This window comes from Camponotus vicinus, unplaced genomic scaffold, assembly GCF_025532165.1.
Source record: "Camponotus vicinus isolate PSW18456_S1 unplaced genomic scaffold, iyCamVici1.0 SCAF_1, whole genome shotgun sequence".
Taxonomy (NCBI): Eukaryota; Metazoa; Arthropoda; class Insecta; order Hymenoptera; family Formicidae; genus Camponotus; species Camponotus vicinus.
The window spans coordinates 321,752-343,539 of record NW_028141945.1 but is presented as its reverse complement, the minus strand read 5'-3'; the positions used below and the strand labels follow the sequence as shown (position 1 = coordinate 343,539).

The 21,788-nt window shown below is 25.8% G+C and overlaps 1 pseudogene across 1 annotated transcript; it reads right to left on the bottom strand.

The window, feature by feature from the left end:
- Positions 1–740: 740 nt before the first annotated feature.
- Positions 741–17,872, bottom strand: LOC145975607 (uncharacterized; annotated as a pseudogene). The gene is made up of 23 exons (XR_014440019.1): positions 17,599–17,872; positions 16,370–16,550; positions 16,099–16,208; positions 14,822–14,912; positions 14,067–14,261; positions 13,595–13,661; positions 13,235–13,379; positions 13,044–13,125; positions 12,841–12,953; positions 12,490–12,734; positions 11,591–11,928; positions 8,021–8,198; positions 7,739–7,848; positions 6,308–6,398; positions 5,577–5,771; positions 5,065–5,131; positions 4,752–4,878; positions 4,548–4,629; positions 4,354–4,466; positions 3,604–3,841; positions 1,907–3,015; positions 1,305–1,596; positions 741–1,195 (listed from the first exon to the last, which is right to left on the bottom strand). The product of XR_014440019.1 is annotated as an uncharacterized LOC145975607 (transcript).
- Between the last annotated feature and the right edge of the window lie 3,916 nt (positions 17,873–21,788).

Below are 21,788 nucleotides of genomic sequence, written 5' to 3'. Positions count from 1 at the left end.
TTTTCGTTTAATTTCGTTTTCGTTTCGAATTGCTTTGTATGTTAGATTATTTCTCGGGCGTGTTGACGAACCGGTCGCGGCCGGAGTTTATTGTATGGCTGATGGCAGAGAACTAGACGTGAGCTCTTACGTCTGTCGTAGTCGTGGACGTAAAGTAAGACAGAGAAAAACCGTATGTCGTAAAGACCATTGTGAGTGCGGAAAGTGCATCATGAACGAGATAAGTAATATTAATATATAAATATACTGAAATACATATTTCTGAATATTTTATTTATAAATAAATATACTAAAATAAATTAAAAATAATACAGACAATATAAAAACAAAGATAATGATTTATTGTCTTCATTTTATTTTACTAAATAGTCGAAATAGTAACTATTTTTAGGTTAACCAGTATTTTCCTTTATTTTTTCAAAATATATTGCACATTGAGAAAAATATTTTAAAATCTAATAATATCTTTAAAAATATGATGTACATCATATTATGAATTAATTATGATTTATTTATTATCAATAAAATAAGTAAATTATTAACAAATTTTATATATTATTTTTTTCAGTATACATTTATATATAACAGCACTTTTTAATGAAAATGAAAAAGAAGGAATTTTTTATTTTGGTGATGTACTGGATAAACTTGTGTTTTCTATTGATACGTAAAAAAAGGCAAATCAGGTGGTTAAATAGGCGATGGCTTGTGAGTCCGATCAATGACAAGAGACTTCAATATGGAGATTATAACAATTTATTTCAAGAAATAAAAAACGATTCTGAATTATTTTATCGCTACACCAGAATGACGTTGGTACATTTTCAGCAATTATTACATATGATAAATCCATACTTGGTAAAACAAAGTTCTCGTGCTTTAATTCCAGAGTTACGACTTTTAATAACTTTAAGGTATTTATTGAAGTACATATTTCATGCCTAAATATCTAGATAGTTAATATAAGTGTATTATAATTATTATATTTTTTTAGATATCTTGCGACAGGTGACCTACCATGTTTCATAACTTTGGCATTTCGAATTGGGGAATCTACTGTAAGAGAAGTGGTAAAAGAAGTTAGCCGCAACACTTCCACTTTTACATTCAATTTCAGCTTTCCTTTTCTCTCTACTGTATTGGTCTCTTAAGGAGATGCATCTTTTTTGGCAATATGAAGGAGTGTACATGTCACCTAAACAGAAAGTATAAGATTAAAAAATTAATATATATATGTGTGTGTGTATTAACATTATTTTGTAATTATATGATTTATTATATAAATTTTCAAATTTATTTTTCACCATTAGTTTCAGTCATTATTTTGGATATTTCATCCCAAGCATTTTGCTTCATCAAACAATCCTTAAAACTGGTATTATTCTTATCATATAAAAATGGACGTTTTCTATATAATTCAATGAGAAGCTCATCGCCACTCTTTTCGTTAATATCAATAGATGCAGATTCACAACCATTATCCCAGTCATCTGTACTGATTTCATCAGGCAAATCAGCAATAGTATTGCAGTAATTTAAATGATCAGACATTTTTTTATATTACTCTTAGTAGCGGTTGTCAAAAAGATAAATTTTCTGTTGAAGAAACAAATTAAAAATTAGATACAAATTTTAAAAAATAGAAAGAAAATTTGTTAAGAAAATTAATTAAGAAATTTTGTTAAGAAAATTTTTTCCATCAATGTATTTTGAAATAGCAAAGAAAAATATTAATTAACCTAAAATAACAATTACTATTTTGACAATTACTTTTTCGATAAACGAAATGAAGACAAATCATTTTAAATAAAGTTATTTTTATTTTATTCTTTTTTAGTATATTTACTTATAAATAAAATATTCAGAAATATGTATTTCAATATATTTATATATTAATATTACTTACCTCGTTCATGATGCACTTTCCGCATTCACAATGGTCTTTACGACATACGGTTTTTCTCTGTCTTACTTTACGTCCACGACTACGACAGACGTAAGAGCTCACGTCTAGTTCTCTGCCATCAGCCTATCTCTATTGTCTGTAGGTCCATTGTCTTGAGCTCGTATTTGTTTTGAGGCAGTTCTTGCCCTTGTTTTTATCGTACGACAGTTAAACGTGGGATTTCGAACACTCGATGTGTCGCTTCCTGATTGGCCCGCGCGGGGCATAGCGAGGCTATTAGATCGTCTCTCGCGGGTTTCCAGACGAAGAGCGCCGAATTCCGCGAAGGCAAAAGTACGTGTTATCTGAGTAGAAATAAAAGTTATCTGAATCTGTATATAAATTCATCTCATTTTAAAGACATTCTTCTCCCGATCTGAAATTAAATCCGTAAACCTACATATATATATATATATGTAAATAACATTTTTACATATATTAATATCATGCTATTAAAGCAACATTTGCGTAGGAAATAAATGTTCACAAATTATTTATAATCCTTTAAATCTTAACTATATAATAGTAATTTACATATTTGCTGGATGCTTCATGATGTTAAAATATATATCTCATATAACGTATATCTCAATCTATTTATTAAAATATAGTGTACAATAGCATGCTATATTCACAATAAGAACAACGAGAAAACATTCAGATTTCGAAATCGAGAAAGATAATAAAGATTACGATAAAGATAAACATGGACATTTGCTAGTAAATTAATTATTTCTTTGGAGTGAAATGGATGCATATTTCTTCGCTTGGTCGGAAAATAATAGTAGCCCCGTATTCAATTGCATCTGGCTTTTTTACACTTTTTATTCTCCACTTTCTTAGAATAGCTGTTAATATTGTTTTCTCTTCAAGTAAAGCAAATTTTTGGCCAATGCAGTTTCTTGGTCCGGCGCTAAATGGAATGTAGGCATACGGATTTCTATGTTTTGAATTTTCCGGAAGAAAACGATCAGGATCGAACTTTCTTGGATCTGGCCAAACTTCCGGATTTAAATGCACTAATGTAATTGCCAAAAGAACTGTAATACCTTTTGGGAGCGTATAATCACCTAAAAAAATATGTTATAGATTGTATTCCATTCCCTTCCCACACTTATCATAAAATTTTATGTTAATAAAATATGTATATATACATTTATATATATATATATATATATATATATATATATGTAATTGGTTTTGTAGTAAAAAAAAATTATACTTTCGTAATCCATATAAAAATTGCACTTTTATGTAAAATCCACAACATATATTGTTAAGTCTACAACATATAATCTGTATGTGATAATAATTCTATTGAAAGAAGTATTATGTAATGAAGCTATTTTTTTGAAGAATTCAAAACGTGGGGCATAAATGATAAATAAAATTTTATGCTATTATTTTATCATTTTTTGAATTCTGTCGCAAATTAAAGACTCTAATCTAAAGCAGATTTTTTACTCATTGATCTTTTGCTGCATTTATTTAACTTCTAATAAATAAAAAATGGTACTTGTCTCAATAGAAACATAGTATCTTTATTATGTAATTGAAAGTATAGTTTAATAATAATAAATTTTACAAATTTACAAATTAATATGAATATCTTATGAGTTTTCCTTTATCTTAATATTAATAAAAATAAAGTCTTATACCCATTTTTACATCTTCCGATAATTTTCTTGAGATCACGGGTACACTTGGATATATTCTGAGAGTTTCTTTTATGATCCTATCGAGGTACTTTAATTGCGACAGTTCCTTTACGGTAGCTGGTGTTTTTGAATCTTTGAAAATTTCATCGAGTTCTTCATGAACTTTTTCTTGATGCTCTAGATTATTGCCCAAAAGAAAGAGCGTCCAAGTTATCGCAACCGCAGTTGTGTCGTGACCCTATATCATTATATAATCTTACTATTTTATGTATCATTATACAGGGTGTATCTGAAATGATGCACTAAACTTTAGGAGCGTATTCTAGAGGTCAAAATAAGACTTTTTTTTCCTATGAACATGGGTCCGCAAATGAACCCCCCTCCGAGCTAGAGGCCCCTAAAGTTTGGGGAAAAAATTGAAAGTTGACTGTATTATGGATTGCCTTATTATTTGACCTTGGTTTTGACGTTACCTATCACCCTCTCTTGAGAGATAAATAAATTTGCGTTGCGGGTGTTTGGTCAATTTCACACATTTTCGAATTTTAGCTTGGAGAGGGGTATTTGCGGACCCATGTTCATAAGAAAAAAAGTTTTATTTTGACCTCTAGAATACGCTCCTAAAGTTTAGTGCATCATTTCAGATACACCCTGTATATTCTTATTATGTTATAACACTCATTTGTAATTAAATTATAACACCTGATAAGAAAGAGTTTCGACTTTAATTTCATAGATTTTTTCTCTCACCTCGAACATGAATGTATCGACTTGTGCCCGCAATTCATCATCGGTTAACGGAGCTTCATCCTTCTCATTCTGATCTAGTAATAGATCCAAAAAAGCTTTCCTCTTTCGCTTGCCTAATGAAACAAATTTCATAAAAATATTTCAAAAATTTACACAAGCTTAAAACATATATATAATTATAATTTTATGATCACTTATATCAAGTTCATCATTTTCACTTTCCGCTTTGGCAAAACTGTTTTGCGATTGTCGTGTAATCTTTTTCTTACGTATTACCTGAAATTTAATGTCTTTTGTAAATTTGATGGATTCATCCAAACAAAAAATAGATTTAACAATTAATTTAATAAAATTCTGCCGATATCTTAATACATCGTTAGTGTTTTTTTTGCACATACTTCTCCTGTAAATTTATGGATTATGTTAACCACTGATCTATATTCCTTTCCTTGAGACACTAAATTGTAGAACCAATCTGGCCAAAGCCATGGTCGATAGAATCGCTCTACAATTAATTTCGAACCTCTAAAAATATGATGAAAATAATAAAACGTTAAACCAACATAACAGCATATTTATGTTATTATGTTCATTAATTAATTACAAATTATGCTGTTAATTCTTAGAAAATTTTCTTAATAAGTCACTAATGCTGTCAACTATTATATTTTATTATTAATAAATTAACTTATAACTCATGATTTTTCGAACCTATGTATCGTAGCAGTATACTTGGTTTCTTCTTCTTGAGCATGTACATCCACAGCCATTGCCGTTTCTGCAAAATAATAACTTAATGTCATAAATCTCTCAAAGTATTCTACACTGCTTATTCCAAAAAAGAAATGAAATTTATATTTATAATTATCGAAAATAATATAGTAATAATTAAATTTAATGTTAAAATAAACTAATCTCTTTTTCCAATAAACATATTTAACCGTTGTTTTAATAGAAAAATAAGTGAATAAATAAGCAATCAACTTATTATTACAATGAATGAACTTGTCGATTCAATAAAATTAAAATTTAGTACTTGACAAGTCTATTCATATCCTAGATTTTAGTTCGTAATAGCTTCCTACCACAACATACAATACTACATTAATGATACTCTTTTGTGTTTAAGAGAAATATTATACACATTATAATAATATTATACATATATATATATATTTATTTATTTATTTATTTATTTATTTATTTATTTATTTATTTATTACCACATATAACATCGAGAGCAACATTATTAGCGAAAGGAAAAATATTAATGGCCTTTCCTGGATTTTTTGCTATCTCCTTCTCGAGACATTTTATCAAGATTTCTGCTTTTTCGGACATAACCACGGCAAACTGATCCAATATACTAAAATGGAACGTTGGCCCGATTAACTTTCTATCATGGAACCATTGTTTTCCTGAGAAAAGTAGTATCAAATAGTACATTTATTTATTAAAAATATCATATGCCAGATATACGCATACATATTTGTAAATAAGTAAAAATGAAAATATATATTATTATGCATTTTCTTATTTTCTTATTTATCTTTTTTGCATATCGCCACTGAATATTTATGCTCTCGGATAAGAAAAATTGCACAAACAACTTAGTTATGTTTTTAAAGTTTGCCAATTTACATGAATAATTAATATTAATATAAAATCAGTCACATAAATTACGTAAATAATTGGACATAAGAAAAATGTGTTTTCTCTTTTCCTTTGTCAGTGTAGATATATACAAATTAATATATTTGCATTAGAGTCAAACTTTACTCTTCGTCTTTTTATAGTTCAAAATACTTTTGAATTTTATAGTTCAAAATACTTTTGAGAATAACCATATATCAAAAATACATAATCTAATATAAACTCAAATTACTCTTTAAGTTTAACGAAATATTAAAAATAGTCTATGAAAAAAATATTTTGAAACAGATTATAGATTTACCTGTAGAAGTTAGAAGACCTTTGCCTAACCAAGAGTCCAGCATTTCATATGGATGTCCTTTCTCGATATTTACTGTGCTAGGCATAATAATCTATGAAAATGAATTTAAAAATAATGGAACCGTTTAATAATTTATCATTTATTATATTATATAAAATGTCTTTTCTTGAAATTTTTAATTTTTTCAAAAACAGCTTCGTATGTAAAAAATTGTATATATTCAATTTTTTTTGATATTTGATTACGTTTTTCTCGATGTATCATTAGATTAAGAAACATTCTATATATTTTAAAGATGAAACCGGTAATTGAGATTAGATCGCTAAAGGGATATCAACTTGAAAATTTAACTTTGACTTGAACTACCTTTCTCGAAAGACATATCAGTTTCTTTGATGATGCCAGTAAAATAAAAGACAAATAAAAATAGACGCGTGCATTATTTCTTAGTCTAATAACAAATTTTCTATTTAATACAGGTAGTCTTGATTCATATTTTTAGCACTGTTATCTAAAAACTAACTTAATGAACCTTTCTATCTCTTATGTAGAAAGAAAAGTATGCTGAGTCAGTGTATAGTTATATGATGATATTTTATTATACATTAAAAACTAACTTAATGAAGTTTTGTATCTCTTATGTAGAAAGAAAAGTATGCTGAGTCAGCGTATAATGATAATATTTTATTATACATATATACGTCTGTAGCAAATTTTGATCGGTTATTACATAAACAGTGAAAGAGGGAGAGAGAAATATTTTACTTGGAATATATTAATTTTCTTTGCCGAAAATAATTTTGCTCAATCTTAATGTGCACGCACATAAATAAACATGCATAAATGCAACACGACACAGAATACGACACACACACATATGTACGCACACACGCACGCACACAAACAAAATTGTTTTGCTGAAATATACATATTATTACAAATAAATATACATATAATGAACATATTATTTTCTATTCTACAATCATCAAAATGATAAACAGGAAAATCATATACTAGAAATAGATTATTTTCAATTGCAGATTTATATTTTACAAATAAAAATTTATTCAGAAAAAAATTTTTTTTATTATAGAGAAAGAAAAAATTTTCTTATAATATATTAAATAATTCATTACAATAGCAATTTAACTATTTTTCACATGTATGCAATAGTAGCAATTATGTCACTGATAACTGATAAGAAAATTTATTTTCTCCGTATAATTATATTGTGAAACTTTTTAATAATAATTGTATTATTTAATATTAATATAACATAATATTTAATAATACATTTATAAAAATTTACTCTATTACACTCTCGCAAGAAGTTTCACTTCCTCTTGATAACAAATTATCATGTATTTATAGATTTGCCATTACAAAAAATATGATAACTGATATTTTTAGAAAGATACTTTTCACTCTTACCTCTAATAATTCAGGTTTATAGAGATTAATGAATGGATTCATGCCTATCCAAAATACGAAAATTCCTTCTTTAAATTGTAGCATACGTTGTATAAGCCATTGTATTCGTTCTGTAAAGCATATAATCAGATTTAGTATTAATTTTTACTATTATACTGATTATTTACATATTACACTAATCTAAAATAAATGACGAGTATCTTGTTTCAAATTTTTTTGTTAAAAATATATAAATGATATCTGTCAAAACATAAAAACAATCTTATTTATAAAGTTCTTCACCATAATTTGTCAGTTTTAGTAATTCAAATGTCATGCCAAAAGGAAATCTGCCATATACAGGAATGTTTTTGAGTTTTCGTCGAAGAATATATTGATGATATGTCGATATAATTGCGGTGATTATTAAAACAACAAATAGGGTGCATATTATTAAAGAGATTAAATCCATTCTCGTCACCTGTAATATGTTGAATAGTTTGAGTTACGAATATGTATAAATGGATAAATTACTATTTTTTAAAATAGATTTACATTGGAATCTCACATACATTGACAAAGATATCATTGATATGATATTTATATCATTATTATTTAATTTATCATTATTATTATATTTATTTTTTACCTAACCGAAAGTATTTATTAAAAATACTTTATTGATGATATCATGACGGTTAGTATATAAATATATATCATCGTACAAACTCGAATACAAAATCAATATTAGTGAGAAACTTTTGGTTAATATTTTAACTCGTTCAAATATGGAATCTACGTTTCTCGGAAAGATTTACGCGAAAACCGCAATAAATTGTTTATATTCCATTTCTTTATCATATTTCAATGATATTCTTAAAAAAATTTACTGCTTAATTGCTATAATTTTTCTTTTTTTAACAATATTGAATCAATATTAAGTATTACTTAATTATTTGCTATATTTTTATATAATACGCTTAATTTTAAAAAATCAAGACAACGAAAAGAAACATTTCACCATAAAATATTCGTTCTTTTTTTAATGAGTTTTTTATTAAATCATATTTTAACTATGAGCAAATTACTTTGTGTTTTCAAAAAAATAAAAAATAAAATCAAAAGTTTCAACTATGAAATAGTAATATGAAAAATGATAAGATTTCAATACTTACTGTCGCAGCAATTAATATTGAAATAATGATGCGTGCACTGAGAAAAAAATCTGGTTACATTAACTAGAATTCTAGTAGATTCAACCAGTATGTCTGTTGGAAAATGGACGAACCAGAATTCTTGTAGGAATTACCAGATGAATCTGATTAATTTCTTCCTGTTAAATTTACCAAATTTTCTGGTTAATAATACTAAACTCGCCAGCACCAAGTCGTCTAAAATTTTTTCATCTAATCTCAAAAGTCTGTTTAATATTCTGAATTCCAACAAGATTATTGGATAAATTCAATCCAAATTATTGAATAAATTATTTTAAATTCAGTTTGTTAGAAATTAAACTGATAAACAGTGATGCAAGAAGATGATGTAGCTCAAACACACACAATTAGAGAGCTAGCGTCCTCTTTCTGGCACTACTGCTCGTAAGAGAAAAAAAATATACTTTGGATTTAATGTTAATACTAGTTCTTTATATACATTTCATGGCAAATATTGAATACGAGTTAAGTTAAGAGTGGCTCGCCGCCTAGCGGCAAGCAAAGAAATTAATGTAACAAGAAATTTTATAGATCCAACCAGAAAATACTAACCAAATCCTTATAGTAAAATCTATTAAACGTTCTAGTTATAAAAAATCGAGTCTTATCATGATAATTAGAAATTCTTGTTTGATTTAATCAAAATGGATTCAATCATATACGTCTTGTTGGTACAATCAAACGATTTTTCTCAGTGTGGCCAAGATATTTGACACTGATAGCAGATATCGTTCCACAATTTATTAAGCTTTATGTAAATATAATATAATTAAATACAAAAAGATAATCGAGAAAAAGAGAGCGAAAAAGAATAGGATAATTTTCTAGAAAAAAAGAAGGAAAGAAAAATCTTTTGATGACTTTTGATGACTTTTTTAAAGCAAAAGATTATATAAAGTCTGTACTTCTTCTTGGCTTAAGATTCAATCGCGAAATGATACTGTGTGCTTATACAAACGTTACGTCAACATTATATTTGCAACATCATCGTTATTACGTAAGTTTTCCTTGTTTTTGCGCATTTGAACCCGTAATATATAAACACTCATACAATGTAATGTACGAAATCATATTTATTTTGAGTTCTTTTTGTGTGTGTGTCTAAAACATTTCTACATATTTGAAAAAATAGTGTATTGTAAACTGATCTTTTATTTATAACAACGAGATGTGAAATCGTATGCATATACTATGTATATGCAAACGATAATCTGATTGTCATTTAAATATGGTATATGTAAGAGATAATTTTTTTAATGAGGAACTAGACTATGACCTCAGCTACGTCAATAGCTAATAAATCAATAGCTAATATATTTCGAGATTCATAAATTTAACATTGCTCAAAACCTGACTTTTAGATTTTTAAAATTAATTATTAATTTTATATCTTAAAAAACTAAAAATGCTTTAGTCAATGTCAAATTTATAAATCTTGAAATGAATATTAGATTAATATTAGATTAATTTTTAATGTAGCTGAGCCATCCTGAGTTTTCTCTTAAGCACGCATGCTTAAGAAACTCTAACAATATTAATAAGTTACTCTAACAATATTAGTAGTTTTATCTCACAATCAGAGAATATGTAATCGCTATTCTCATCGTGTAATGCTATTCAATTTCATTATTAGCATCATTATCTTCTTGTATGTTGCGATGATTGTTTAGTAGCTAATTTTGAATATGTTTGCAAGTTTTAAAATTTCGATAATTCATATAATAATAATTAATATTAATTCGTGTTTTTGAATTTAGATATATTATTTAAATATCTAAGAAAACGATAATTTATAATTTTATTAAAAATGTTAATTTTTTCTTTATCTCTTCCTCTCTTGTTATTCTTTCTTAAAATTTAATAATTTGGAATTTGGCATAAATAATTAAAAATTAAATCAAAATTGGCACATAAGAGCCATAGCGTAGGGAAGAAACAACATTTCCTTCTTTTTTTATTATTGGTTTATTTCAAAATTACAATAGTAAAAAGCGAACGTTTCGGATCATTTTTTGATCCTTCCTTAGCGCGATGTTAACAATATACATACATTACGAATTATGACGCATTACATTATATAAATTTGTTTCCCGACACGATGACGCTAAATTGTATCCCGCGGAGATCTAGCAAGTGCGCTGCTTCCAACAGTTCATCAAATATAATTATAATTGTGCTGTATAAAGTTGCAGCAAACCATGGATTCCATGTTTTTTACAATTAACAGTATGCCGTTGTGTATCTTTCGTGTCGGTTTGAGATTCGATGATAGAAATCATCATTTTGAACATATCATTGAATTTCTTATCGCGCGCACATGCATGTTATGTCTCAATTTAGTCTTTCACACAAATTTATTTCACATAATTACTTACTTTTACCGAACAATATATTATTAGTATAATTATCAGAATTTTGTTGAAAGTCAGTTTATTGTAGGCTTTATCGAAACTACTACAATTATTTTTATACTGAATTCTGATAAATTCTCTGTTAAGTGCATTGAGAAAAAAATAATGTTAAATCAACAACATCAACGTATAATTGGAATTTAATTTAACATTATTAATTAGATCAATACGTCAATTCTAAATCATAAGAAAGATAATAAAGATTGCGCACGATAAAGAGAAATGAACATTTGCTGATAAACTAATTATTTCTTTGACGTGAAATAGATGCATATTTCTTCGTTTGGTCGCAAAATAAGAGCTATCTCGTATTCAACTGCTTCTGGTTTTTTTACACTTTTTACTCTCCACTTTCTCAGAATAGTTGTTAACAACATTTTCTCTTCGAGTAAAGCAAATCTTTGGCCGATACAGTTTCTTGGTCCAGCACTAAATGGAATATAGGCATATGGATTTCTATGCTTTGAATTTTCTGGAAGAAAGTGATCTGGATCAAACTTATTTGGATCTGGCCAAACTTCCGGATTCATATGCACCAACATGATTGCCAAAATGACAGTAATATCTTTTGGGAGTGTATAATCACCTAAAAAAACATATTGTTAAACTGTTAGACTGTATTCTGTTTCCTGGCCATATACATACATATATAAAATTTTATGTTAATAAAATATATACATATACATATACATATTATGGATTACTTTCGTAATCCATAATATAAAAATTGACTTTTGTATAAAATCCACAATATAATGTTAAACCTGCAATAGATAACCTGTATATGATAATAATTTCACTGAAAGAATTCTAATAAAGGTATATTATATAATAAAGGAATTTTTATAAAATAATAAATAAAAGGGGTATAAAATAATAAATAGAAGTTTATGTTATTATTTTATTCTTTTTTTTTAATTCTATCGTAAATTAGAGAATCTAAAGCAGATTTTTTACTATTGATCTTTTGTTGCATTTATTTAACCTTTACTAAATAAAAAATAGTACCTCTATCAACAGAAACATAGTATCTCCATTATGTAATTGAAAGTATAGTTCAATAGCAAATTTTACAAATTTACAAATTAATATGAATATCTTAAGTTTTCTTTCATCTTAATATTAATAGAAATAAAGTCTTAGATACCTATTTTTGCACCTTCTGATAATGTCCTTGTGACCACGGGTACACTTGGGCATAATCTGAGCGTTTCCTTTATGATCCTATCAAGGTACTTTAATTGTGATAGTTCCTTTACGGTAGCTGGTGTTTCTGAATCTTTGAAAACTTCATCGAGTTCTTCATGAACTTTTTCTTGATGCTCTAGACTCTAGATTATTGCCCAAAAGAAAGAGCATCCAAGTTATCGCAACTGCAGTTGTGTCGTGATCCTATATCATTACATATACTTACTATTTTATAACATTTATAACTTATAAATATATTATAGAACCTGAAGGAATTTCTACCTTAAATTTCAAACATTTTTTTTCTCACCTCAAACATGAATGTATCGACTTGTGCCCTCAATTCATCATCGGTTAACGGAGTTTCAGCCTTCTCATTCTGATCTAGTAATAGATCTAGAAAAGCTTTCCTCTTCCGCTTACCTAACGAAATAAATTTCAACAAGAATAATTCAAAAAATTTATTAACACAAACCATTAAATTATATAGTATAATTATAATTTTATAATCACCTATATCAAGTTCATCATCTTTACTTTCCACTTTGGTAGAACCGTCTTGCGATTGTCGTGCAATCTTTTTCTTATGTATTACCTGAAATTTGATATTTATTCGTTTGTAAATTTGTTGGATTCATCCAAACAAAAAATAGATTTAACAATTAATTTAATAAAATTCTGCCGATATCTTAATACATCATTACTGTTTTTCTTGCGCATATCTCTTCCGTAAACTTATGAATTATGTTAACCACTGATCTATATTCCTTTCCTTAAGACACTAAATTGTAGAACCAATCTGGCCAAAGCCATGGTCGATAGAATCGCTCTACAATTAATTTCGAACCTCTAAAAATATGATGAAAATAATAAAATGTTAAACCAACATAATATCATATTTATGTTATTATGTTCATTAATTAATTACAAAATTTACTGTTAATTCTTAGAAAATTTTCTTAATAAGTTACTAATGCTATCAACTATTTTACTAAATAAAATAATAATTAATAATAATTATTTTTACTAAACTTAATAAATTAACTTATAATGACTTTTCGAACCTATGTATTGTAGCAGTATACTTGGTTTCCTCTTTTTGAGCATGTACATTCACACCCATTGCCGTTTCTGCAAAAAATTAACTTAGCATCATCATAAATCTCTCAAAGTATTCTACATTGCTTATTCCAGAAAAGAAATAGAATTGATAACTATCGAGAATAATGTAGTAAAAATTATATTTATGGTTAAAGCAAACTATATAATCTCTTTTTTTAATAAACATGTTTAACCTTATTATTTTGATAGCAATATAAGTGAATAAATGGATAAATATGCAATCAACTTATTATTACGATAAATGAACTTGTCGATTCAACAACATTAAAATTTAGTATATTTGACAAGTCTATTTATTCATATCATAGTTTATAATAGCTTTCTTGCAGCATAAAGTATTACATTAATGATATTCTTTTGTGTTCAAGAGAACTATTATACATTATAATAATATGATACATATATATTTATTACCACATATAATGTCAAGAGCAGCATTATTAATGAACGGAAAAATGTTGATAGTCTTCCCTGGATTCTTTGCTATCTCTCTCTCGAGACATTTTGTCAAGATTTCTGCTTTTTTGGACATAATTATGGCAAATTGGTCCAGTATACTAAAATGGAACGTTGGCCCGATTAATTTTCTATCATGGAACCATTGGTTTCCTGAAATAGTATCAAACAGTGATACATTTAAATATTAAAAATATTGTATAAGAGAAGAACATGTGCACACATATTTATAAATAAGAACGAAAGAATATATTATTATAAAGTTTTCATCGCATTTTATTCATTTTTTTACATATCGTTATTAAATATTTGTAATATATATATATATATATATATATATATATATATATATATATAATTTTACAAATAATTTAGTAATGTTTTAAAGTACTTATTTATATAAATAATTATTAAAATGTAAAATTTGTATATATAATATTAATATTAACGTAAAATCAATTACATAAGTAATTGGACACAGGAATAAGAGTATGAAAGAATGTGTTTTCTTTTTTTATCAGGGTACAGATATATACAAATTTGCATATTTGCATTAGTAAAACTTTACTCTTCTTATAATTTGTTTAAAATACTTTCGAGAATTACCATATATCAAAAACGCATAATCTAATATAAACTCAAATTATTTCCATGTTTAATGAAATATTAAAAACAGTCTATAAAAAATAGACTGAAAGAGATTATAGATTTACCTGTAGAAGTCAGAAGTCCTTTGCCTAACCAAGATTCTAGCATTTTATATGGATGTCCTTTCCCGATATTTACAGTGCTGGACATAATAATCTACAAAAATGAATTTAAAAATAATTAAACCGTATAATAATTTATCATTTATTATATTATATAACATATCTTTTCTTCAAATTTTTAATTTTTTCGAAAACAGCCTCATATATAAAAATTTTATTCTATTTTTTCAAGTCATTTATGTTATTCCTTTACATACGTTTTGCCTGATGTCTCATTAAATTAAGAAATACTTTATATAATATTTTAAAGATAAAACTGATATAATTGAGACTAGATTATTAAAGTGTGGACATGGAAAATTAAATTTGATCACGAAATATTTCCCTTGAAGGGTGAATCAGTTTCTTTGATAACGCAAATAAAATATAATATTGCTTGCATTATTTCTTAATCTAAATAATAAATCTTATATTTAATACAGATAGTCTTAACACATCTTAGCACTGTTTATCTAAGAACTAACTTAATGAACTTTTGTATCTCTCTAACGTAAAAAGAAAAGAATGCTGAGTCAGTAGATGTTATTTTACACGTCTGTAGCAAATTTTGATCAATTATATAGATAGCGAAAGAAACGATTTATTTAGAATATTAATTTTCTTTGTCGAAAATGATTTTGCTAAATCTTGATATGCACACATACAAACACAACATGCATGAATGCAATATGGTACAGAATACAACACGTACATACATGCATACCTGAACGCACGCACGCATGCATACAAATAAAATTGTTTTGTTAAAATAATAAAATATCTTCTATTCTACAATCATCAAAGCAATAAACAGTAAAAGTCACTTACTATAGATAAATTATTTTTAATTGCAGATTTATGTTTCCACACATAAAAATTTATTCAGAAAAAAATTTTTTTATTACGAAAGAAAAAGTTTTGCTGTAATATTAAATAATTCATTATAATAGTAAAATGTGATCATTTTTCATATGTGTGCAATAGCAACAATTTGCTACTGATAATTAACAAAATTGTTTTCCTCCCTAATTATTGTGATGAGAAACTTTATTATAATACTTATATTGCTTAATAATAACAGATAACGTTTAATATTATATTTATAAGTTTACTCTATTCCACTATCATAAAAAGTTTCACTTTCTTACGATAACACATTATTATGTATTTATACATTTATAATATTTATTCACAAAAAATACGATAACTGATATTTTTAGAAAGATACTTTTCGTTCTTACCTCTAATAATTCAGGTTTATAGAGATTAACGAATGGATTCATGCCTATCCACTGTATAAAAATTTTTTTTTTACGTTGTAGCATACGTTGTATGTACCATTGTACTCGTTCTGTAAATAAGTACATAATCAGATTTAGTATTTAATTTTTATTATTATACTGATTATTTACATATTGCACTAATTTAAAATAAATGATATTTTGTTTCAATATTTTTTACTACAAATATCTACAAAAACAAAAACAACATCTTATTCATAAAATTCTTCACCATAGTTTGTCATTTTTATTAATTCAAATGACATGCCAAAAGGAAATTTGCCATATTGAGGAATGTTCTTGAATTTTTGTCGAAGAACATATTGATGATATAATGTCGATATAATTGCGGGGATTATTAAAACAACAAATAGGACACATAGCATCAAAGAGATCAAATCCATTCTCGTAACCTGTAAATATATTGAACAATTTTTGAGTTACTGAATATGTATAAATGCACAAATTACTACTTTTTGAAATAGATTTATTAGAATCTCATACGCACATACATTGACAAAGATATCATTGACACGATGTTTATATCATTATTTACTAACCGATAGTATTTATTAAAGATATTTCATTCCTGATAATATGACGATTATATGATACATACATAAATATACATATCATCGCACAAATTCGAATATAAAATCGATATCAGTAAGAATATTTCATCGGTTAAATATTTTAATTCGGTCAAATGTGGAATCTGCGTTTCTTAATTTAAAAAGATTTACGAAAACCTCAATAAATTGTTTATATTCCATTTCTCTATCATTTCTCTTTTCCGTTCCATATTTCTCTTTCGATATTTTTAAAAGAATTTACTGTTTAAATTATATATATATATATATATATATATATATATATATATATATATATAATATTATAAGAAATATGTTAGAAATATATTATATATATATATTTCCATATTTCTTATAATAATATATATATATATAACTATATATATATATATATATATATATATATATATATATATATTATTATTATAAGAAATATGGAAATATATATATATAATTATTCTTTTTTTAATAATATTGAATCTAATCTTTGAGCAAATGTACGTTTACATAACAATGTGAGCGCTTTATCATCACTATTTAATATCGTAATATATGTATATAGCGAAATTTTTCTCTTTCAGAGAATTATGTCGCGAGATTTTAAATAAAGTTAATTCTGTTTTAAAATAATTACTTGCCATAATTTTATATAATACGCTTTCCTTTAAGGAATCAAAACAATGAAAAGGAAAAAACATTTCACCATAAAATATCCGCTCTTTTTTAATGAGTTTTTTATTAAATCATATTTTAACTATGCGCAAATTACTTTGTTTTCAAAAAAATAAAAAATAAAATCAAAATTTTCAACTATATAGTATATAGTAATATGAAAGTGTAATATGAAAAATAATAAGATTTCAATACTTACTGTCGCAGCACTTAATATTGAAACAATAATGCGTGGTCAAGATACTTGACACTGATAGCAGATATCGTTGTTCCACCATAAATTGTATGTCACAATTTATTAAGCTTTATGTAAATATAATGTAATTAAATACAAAAAAAATAATCGAGAAAAAGGGAGCGAAAGAAAATAGAATATTTTTCTAGAAAAAAAAGAAGGAAAGAAAAATCTTTTAATGAATTTTTTTTTAAGCAAAAGATTATATAAAGTCTTCTTCTTGGCTTAAGATTCAATCGCGAAATGATACTGTGTGCTTATACAAACGTTATGTCAATATTATATTTGCAACATCATCGTTATTACGTAAGTTTTCCTTGCTTTTGTGTTACTTGAATCCACAATATATAAGTACTCACACAATAATAATGTACGAGATCGCATTTATTTTGAATTTTTTTGTGAGCGTTTCAAGCATTTCTACATATTTGAAAAAATGCTGCATTGTAAACTGATCCTTTATAATAATGAGATATGAAATAGAAATTATATGCATATACTATGTATATGCAAACAATAATTTGATTGTCATTTGAATATAATATGTAAGGAGGATAAGTTTTTCAAGGAGGAACTAGACGGATCTCAACGTCAATAGTTAATAAATCGAATATATTTCGAGATTAATAAATTTAACATTACTCAAAACCCTGACTTTAAAATTTTTAAAACGTAAAATTAATTATTAATTTTATATTTTAAAAAGCTAAATATGCTTTAGGCAATGTCAAATTTATAAGTCTTGAAATGAATATTAGATTAATTTTTCATGTAGCTGTGCCATCCTGAATTTTCTCTTAAGCACGCATGCTTAAGAAACTCTAACAATATGCGTATAGTAAGTTTTATCTCAGAAAATGTGTAATCTCTATTTCCATCGTATAATGATATGCAATTTCAATATTATCAACATCATTATCTTCTTGTATACGGCGAGTCATGATTATTTAGTGGCAAATCGGTTATGATAATAATTTACAAGTACACTGATAAAAAAATCGATGATAAAATTGACTATAATTGCATGGTAAAAAAATTATAGTTAAGATACTCATTTTTATAGTAAATTTTACTATAATACTGGTAATATAAACTATATACGCATGGTACCGAGAAACAATGAAACTTTTTACTATAATTTATAATAATTTCAAATATCATATAAGTAAAAAATGAAAGAAAGGAATGATACATATAATTTTACTATTCATATAGTCATTGTAACATTAATAATGGTAAATATTACTATATTATTATCTGTCGTTTAGATATTAATATAGTAGTAATAAATGAAAAAAATTATAATAACAGCTATATCTAAATAGTACGTCGAACCTGATGAATAGCACATTTAACAACATAAAACTTATTATTTGGAATGATTGTATGTGGCACATGTTTTTTCGCTTGCCGTTACGCGGCGCACTACTCTTAACTTTTCTCGTATTTAATATTTAGCATAAAATGTATATAAAGGACTAAACACGTAAGATCTAAAGTATATTTTTTTCTTCTTAGCAGTAGTGCGAGAAAGAGGATGCTACTCACACGCAGGTTCTTGGATTGTATGCATGTGAGCATCCTCTTTCTGACATATCACTGTTTATCAGTTTAATTTCAGACAAACTGAATTTAAAATAATTTATTTAATAATCTGGATTCCTTGTTAGGATTCAGAATATTAAACAGATTATTTGAAATTATAGACGGAAAAAAACTTTTAAACAACTTGGTGCTGCGTATATTAAAAATCTGTAATATACGTAACATGTATTACAGATTTTCAGTACTAATAGTGAATTTCGGAACACTACGTATACCATAACCATATGGTTACATGAAATGGATATTATGATTTTACGAACTATATTTTCATGTTATATCAACTATATTTTTTATAGTAAAATGCACTATTATATATGCTTGGCGCCTTAAGATACTATAAATTATAGTGAAATTATGATAATTTCAACTATAATTTTTTATCAGTGTAATCTTTGCTTCATTTTCATCAGAAAAATTCGGTAATTAATTTTCCACTTATGATTAATGCACACGCGCTGAGTATACATTGCAATTCTATAAAAAAGAAATCGATAACGTGAATAAATGTGTATGATTTATTATTATTTTTTTAATTAACGATTTAATCATAAGTGGAAAATTAATTACCGATTGTAAAAAATTGAATTTTTTTGATGAAAATGAAGCAAAGATTACTTGTAAATTATTATCATAACCGATTTGCCACTAAACAATCTATATATATATATATATATATATATATATATATATATATATATATATAAATATTATAGTATAGATAATGTGTATAGATATATAGATAAATTATATCTATATACATATATATTATACATATATAACATCATTTACATAGAAAGTAAATGAGTTGCATGTGTTTATCATTTATGTTTCTTTAACTCAAAATTATGGAATTATGGAATTTTTGAAATATGGATTTTCAATCGATATATTTCTAAAACATTTTCTATCTAAAAAATATTTCTATTTATATTCTATCTAAAAAATATAATATATTCTATCTAAAGAATATGAGATTTTTGAAATATATTATCATATCTGAAACTATATCTCCATATCTATGTAGCAAATAATGCTGAAATATCTATAATGAGATACAAAACTTGTTAAAATTTGTTAAATTTTTCTCTCACATTATTCATATGCAATGTAAACGAACAAATGCATACTTCGTCATAATTATTACTGAATATAAATATTACAGTATACTGTCAATCACGATTCAATAACAATATCGATTTAATTAATTGAATGATGAATATGAAAGTATAATTGCATTCCATTTAATTGTTAATGAATAAGCATATCATACTATTACAAACAAATTATTAATAATCATAATCGCTTAATTTCATAGAAAAATTAATTATTCGCGCATTATTTCGTTTTATTAATAATCTAAAAATATACGTGTTAATTATATACTGACTCTGCTTTTTTTATAACTCTTTTCATGATTTTTTCGCAAGATCCAATATCAAGATTTCAACGAGCATCTTCGGCTTGCGATTTTAATGCGCAAATAAAAACCAACATGTGGACCGAGTTTTTTGACATTTGAAAATGTTGTATATAGCGATTAAAGTGATACTCAGTTATGATTAAAATATGAGATAATTGTTTATGCTCACGCTATCATTAAATTTCTTCTTATTGCGCACATGTACATGTTATGTCAATTTAGTCTTTCACACAAACTTATTTGGTATACTTACTTTCAACGGCCAATATATTATTGATCTAAATAGAGTTTACTAGAATACTAGAGTTTTGTTGAAAGCCAGTTCATTGCAGGCATACTTTATCGAAATTATTACAGTTATTTTTGGAGTGAATTCTGGCAAATTCTTTGTTAAATGCATTGAGAAAAAAATAATGAATTAACAACATCAATGTAAAACAAACACATGACGTTTATGATTAATAATGTTATTGAATTAATAAAATAAATTCCAATTATACTAATGTTGTTGATTCAACATTATCTTTCTCAGTGTACATTGGTATAATTATTATGTAGTAAGATAATTAATACTATGAATTATTATTATATTATTCAATAAGAATACACAAACAGACGAATGTAGCTGAAACTGAAATCTTATTAGCAGATGTTTTCTGCATGTCTGTTTCTTAGATTAGAAGTACCTATCTTACATCAATCATGAGCTAATGTTCGATCATTATCCAATTTAATCCAGAATGATAAAAACTTTCTGCCGAAGTAAGAGATAAATTTGATATTAAATAATTATTTTGATAATAATTCTGTTTAGATATATTGAAGCGTAGTGTATGTCGGTCTGATATTTTTGAAATTTTGCTGAATTATGAATCTTATAATTTATAATGTAAGAAATTGTGTTTTCTTTGGAGATGCACTTCAAAGATAATATAACTATAAAACAGATTTCAAGTGAAAATGAAAATGTGACTCAGAAATTAATCCTGAAGAGAATTTTTACATATTAAAAATTAATTAAATATAAATTCATCAATCATAACTGTTAAATCGATTCAAATATGTGTATTTATGTGCTGTTACTTTCTATATACATATTATTGATCTCTTGTGTTAAAACAATTAACAA